Genomic DNA, 6494 nt, shown 5'->3' on the forward strand with positions numbered 1-6494 from the left:
ACAAATACTAGACAAACAACATTAGTCGTAAATTGTTTGTTAAACATCATCAAAACAAGAAGGCCAACAATCTCCCCCTTTTTGATGATGACAAACAATTTACAAAAAGGATATATGCATGAAAGGAAAAGAATATACAAAGTATAATATATCATGCATATAAACAAGAAAGAATATACTCATAATATTTCTCCCCCTTGACAACATCAAAAAGGGGACAAAAGAATTAAGAGAGCAAAAGCTCCCCCTACAAATAAGCATGGGTGAGTATGAAGTAAGTATAGGGATTTCTCCCCCTATCAAAATGCCATATAAAATATATGCAATGAAGATCAAGGCAAAACATGTGAGCAAGCATACATGAATATGCTACATATCACTCACATACAAAAAGACATTGAGAACATATATAAATATATCAAGGTGAAAAAATAGTGTCTCATATCTAAGAACATAAAAACGTTTGTAAAGGTAGATTTATGAAATCAAAAGAAGAGAAACATGAGAATCATGCAAATAGTTTTCAAATGAAAACAAATCAACTAAGAGAAATCATAAATCAAAGTTTAAATCCAAAAATGTAAGACCAAATCATCATTGATTCAAAAAAATCAAGAGAGGCAACTATATCTAGCTATTGAGCTAGTATTAACCCATATAAATATTTTAGCACCCGATAAACAAGATTTGAGAATAAACACCCAATAAATCCGGAGGGTTATATAAACATAGTCCTCTCATCAAAAAAATAATAACCATGAAAATAAAAAATTTGATACAAGAAAAATTGTTTTCATAACCAAAAGATTTTAAAGCATAATTTTCAAAAAGAAAAACATTAAAATTCTTGGTTTAGAAATCAAATTTGTTTTGGTACCCAAGAACTCTTGGTACCAAGAGATTTAGGGACATGACCCCTATCATTTAAGCTCAAAGCCATAGGGTTATGAACCCTCTTAGGCATATGTGGTGCACTAACACGGTCAAAACAATAATCGCTCAAATGACCCTTCCGATTGTTGCAAATGAGAAACATTCTTAAACAATGGTCTATTTGGAACATATTGCAATTTAGAAGCTTTTTGTATATCAAAACAAAATTTAGCAAGATGTCCAAACCTACCACAAACATGACATTTAAAAACATGTGGTCTATGAAAAACATTTGGCAATCTAGAATTCTTTTTCATGTCAAAGCAAAACTTTGCCAAATGGCCAAACCGACCACATAGATCACATTTATACACATTAGCATGCTTATGATGAGAAATAGGTGCATGTGTGTGTACATGTGATGAAGAAACTTGATGAGATGCACAAGAAGGATTAATATTCTTATGTTTTTGTGCATCATAGCAAAATTTAGCTAAATGGCCTTTACGACCACAAATGGAGCACTTGTAAACTTTGCTATACAAGTGTGCATAGTGTGTGGGTGATTTTGTAGCACTAGATTTAGCACACTTGTCCATAAGTTTCTTATGGTTATCAATGCATGTTTTTAAAGTTGAATCTAAGCATGATATGCGTTCCTTAACAAGATTTAAATCATCATTATGCACAACATCATTGATAATAGAAGTAGAGCATGTATGGTTATCAAAATCATTTCTAATAGCTACTACTTCTAGCATGACATTATCTCTTTCATGAGTTAACTTAGCAAAGTTTGAAAGCAAAGAATCATGATCCGATTTTAATTTTTCATTGTTTTCTTTAAGGATGATATTTTCATTAGAAATAGTATCAAACTTAGAAGTTAAAGACTCATGATCGGATTTCAAATTTTCATGCTTGCTTTGTAAATTAATGAAATCATTTTGCAATTTCTTGTAGGCATGCAATAATTTATCACTAGCACAAGCAAGTTCATCACTATATAAATCATTGTCGGGTTTGAACTCGCAAACCTCACTAGGGCTATCGCCTAGTGCTCGTGTGCATGAAGATCCTTTAGAACTTGAAGCGGGATCCTCCAAAGCTTGTCGGATCACCTTCAAGTCTCCTTGATACGCTTCTATGAATTTCCACAATATATAAGCGCTATCAAAAGAATCAAGCTTGTTAGACATAAATGAATCAAATGCATTTAATAAAAATTCTAACATAAGCTTGTTCATAATAAACATCTTTTTATCATGTTTGCTCCACTTGGATTTCTCCAACATGGGTACAATATAAGCACAATCAATGATTTTCCATAAATCGATATTTTTAGATTGAACAAATAATTTGAATCTAAAACACCATTGAGCATAGGGGAAAGCATTGAATTTAGGAGCAACACTAGAATCATAGCCTAAACAAGATGCATCATTCATATTCATAATTTGTAAAAATATGCAAGCAAGATGCAAATGCAATCAAAACAAGATTAGCACAAAGAGATAAATTGGATCTTTAACTCAAGGCGATTAGACCTTAAAGCAAAGAGCACCAAGCTCTGATACCAATTGTTAGACCCTAGAGGGGGGGTGATTAGGGTCTTATGCTAATCTAATCCGATTAAATGCTAATTAAAACTAATTAACAAATATATTCTTGCAAGATAGATATACAAAGAGTTATGTGCAAGAATATGCAATATAAATAATGAGATATATCCTATATGATGAATTATATATATATGTAAGGATATATAAACTAACACAAGGGGTAAACAATATGAACTAGATAGTGGATCATATAAATAATGAGACAATGGCGAAATGAGCAACGAGCATAAATAAGAATAAACGCCAAAGCACATTCAAACACACAATATGATCACGAAGTTCAGACCTTCCGTCCTACGTCTCCGCTCCCCACTCCCGGGGAGAAATCCACTATCACAACCGGGTTTTCTACGCTCACCCGAATAACGTTTACACCTCACAGTGTCGGTTTTCAACGCTCACCGAACAACGTCACTCCTCACACTCGGTTTTCTAGTTCACCGAAAACTTCACAACACACTCGGTTTTCTAGCTCACCGAAAACCTTACACCACTCACAATGTAACAAATATAAATTTGTTCTCTACAATAGATGAGAACACAATAAAGCACAACTCAATGTTACAATCTCTCACAACCCTAATATACTATGTATGCAAATACAATAAGCTCAAGTGGGTGTGTGTAACAATGAGATAATATAATCAAATCTAAACTCAATATAAAAACTAGCTTTAAAGAATGATAATCAAATAACTAAGCAAATGTAAAGCTAGATAGAGTTTAGAAAACTTCTCCAATAGATGACAAGATGGAGAGATGGAGATTAGAGCCCAAACAAGAAGATGATCTTCTCCACTTGTGAAAACAATCTTCAAACCAAACAAACACTAAAACACACTTAAACCCTTGTTTAAAACTCTTTAAACTTGTTTAAAACATTTCTTGAGTGCCCTTAGAAGTATGAGGGCATGGAGTATATATAGGCTAATGAAACAAGCCCAAAAACCCAAAAAAACCAAGCAAAAAGACAAAAATAACGGATATATATAAATCTGGAAAATATAGCCGTTAGCTACAGTAACCAACGTCCAGAGACATTTCCGGTCGACCGGTCCGGTCGACCGGAGTACTGTAGTAGTGCGCAGCTATTTTGTAAAATCAATTTAAAATAGTAAATGAATTCTAAAAATTATGAAATTTTGTGAGAATGTTCTAGACATGTAGAATAACATGTCAGAGAAATAATTTCTGAAAAATCTTTTCCCAGTTAAGAGAAATAAATATTTGAACATAAATTTATTGTTTCTGAAAAACTGTTAACATATACGATTTTGTAAAATCAATTAGGCACAGTAAATCAACTCCAAAAATAGTAAAATTTTGAGAAAAGTTTTTAAACATGTATATAAATATGTCAGAGAAAGAATTTTTCAAATATCACTTCCCATTTTCGAAAACTCATTAGTTTTGTAAAACATGCACGAACATGTGCACGAATAAAAAACATGATTTTGTAAATTCCATTAAACATAACAAATCAATTCCAAACTTGATGAAACTTTGCTAAATGTTTGCAAATGATATTTTGAACATGTTACAAAAGGAATTTTCCAATTTGCATTTCCCAATTATGAAATCTCATTATTTTGCAAAAGTGTTCAAAACATGAAAAAAGTGATATACATAAAGTTTGATGTTTTGACATAAACAATGTTTTGAAACTTTGCACAATGATTATATGATGATTGTTAAGTCTATAAACTGAGAATACAATATTTGAGCTTAGAAACCAAATACGTGTGTGTATATGATATTGAGCTTAGAGTATATAACACACATAATATAAAATCTAAAACTACATTACCCAAGCATAAGCTTGCCTTGGTACACTTGCGGATGAAGCTTGAACTTGATCTTTAACTTGAATTGTATAGGCTTCAACCCGACATTCCGCCAACCTCCTTTGGATATGATCGTTGAAGCTCTATTCCATCCATCCTCCAACTACGTTGTTTGTCTACAATAAATACGAAAACACAAATACTAGACAAACAACATTAGTGGTAAATTTTTTGTTAAACATCATCAAAACAAGAAGGCTAACAACGGATTCTCACTGTCCGTGTGCCAACATAATCAAGGCGGTGCTGTCGGAATGCTGCTGTACTAAAGCCCCAATGAGAGTTTCGGTGTTCGAGAGGATTTCTACTAGAACATCCGAAAACAAGCCAAGGCGTTTCCGTAGGAAGAAGCCTGTTTTGGAAGAGGAGGCGTCAGATGCTGGTTCGGACTCCTACTCGGCTATAGCATCCGATGACACGGCGTCTAGTGCGGGACAGCCTTACGAATCACTTATGATCAGCGCCGAACAAGTGACCAAGATGCTTGAAGATGCCTTGACTAAGCAGAAGGAAGCTTTCAAGTTCGAGATGGAGATGACCATGCAGCAGATGAGAGAGATGCATGACCAGCAAATCGCGGCACTGACAACTCACCAAGGAGAACCCAGTCGTCGCAATAATCCGAATCAAGAGGAGAATGAACGGTAAGAGGATAATGTCAACATAACTATCCCTCATGTCAACAACAATAACGGAGGCGGTCCCTCGAATGATAATGTGAAGGAGGACCACGTTACCTCTCCCAGAAGCCACTCGAAGACAGATACGAGTGAAGACAAGAAAATGAAGGACTTGGAGAGCAAAATCAACGCGTTGATGAATGCTCAAGAAGTGAAGAGGTCCGGCATACCATGTCCATACCCAAGGGAGTGGGAATCAATTCCATATCCGGCAAAGTTCAATTTAATCAACTTTACGCCGTTTGATGGAAAGGGTTCCCCTACCCAACACTTAATATATTTTAAGTCTCACTTAGGAATAATCTCCGGGAATGAACCTTTAATGGTGCGGTCATTCGTTGGCACTCTTCGCGGAGCGGCCTTCGATTGGTATCGTCGCCTTAAGTCGGGGAGTATCAGCAGTTGGGACGACATGGAGGATATGTTTCTAACGAACTTCTTCGACGACGACACCGAGATCTCAATCGGCACTCTATTTGATGAGAAGCAGAAGAATGGTGAGACAGTCGAAAACTTCGTGAAGAGATTCCGAAATAAAGCAATGAATTGCAGGGATCCGGTCAGCGAAGATTTCATCCTCGAGACCTGTCATAATAATATTTCATTGGACATCCTGAAAGCTATGGGAATGGCACCGCCAAAGACCTGAAAGGATTTGAAGGTGCGAGGAGAATGAGCCGAACGATTCCTTAAAAGGAAGAAGGCGGAAAGGGGCCAAATAGCAAATAACGCTCCGCAATAGAACTTTGTCCCTAAGGGTAAGGGAAAAGCACAAGCAAATGCTGTGGACGCGAATCAAACATTCGAGGTGCAAGCACAACCGCAACAACAGTAACAAAAGGCGCCTCAACAATCTAGGTGGCAACAGCAGCCCCAGAAGCCAAAGGCCTCGGAGCCGAAGTTCCCAAAAGTCTATTCGTTCAAAGAGGACGAAGTTCCCGGCCTTTTCAAATACCTTATAGAGAACAACAAAATCAAGTTGCCTCCGGTCCAGGATCAAGAAGATGCTAAAAGAATTAGCGACCTAAAATACTGCGCATTTCATAGAGCGATGCACCATCCTACCAAGGCATGCTACGCCCTTAAAGACAAGATCCAGGCTCTAATCGACGTCGGGGTCATTACTATGAAGCAACCTAAGGAGAAGAAGGTGGGTGCAAATGCAGTATCGATTAGTTTCGGTTCTGTTCCCTTGAACTGGTTCCAGCATGAGCCGGTAATAAATGTAGCAGTAAAGACCGTGAACGATGATCCTCACAAACAGCGCCAGAAAGGACTTGTACCGCACACAGCCCCGAATGGTGAGATTCTTTGGGTTCATCCAGATTTGATTGGAGACGAACAATGGACTAGAGCCTCTTCCAAGAAAAGGTCAAAAGGAAAAGGTAAGTCTTGTTATGGATCTTTTGCTATTCCAGGAGAAGACGACGAGGAAATTCCAGCCTTCCCGCTTTTTGAAGACGAACAGGAGGCCT

The sequence above is a fragment of the Asparagus officinalis genome, chromosome 6 (assembly GCF_001876935.1).
Source record: "Asparagus officinalis chromosome 6, Aspof.V1, whole genome shotgun sequence".
In the NCBI taxonomy this organism is placed as follows: Eukaryota; Viridiplantae; Streptophyta; class Magnoliopsida; order Asparagales; family Asparagaceae; genus Asparagus; species Asparagus officinalis.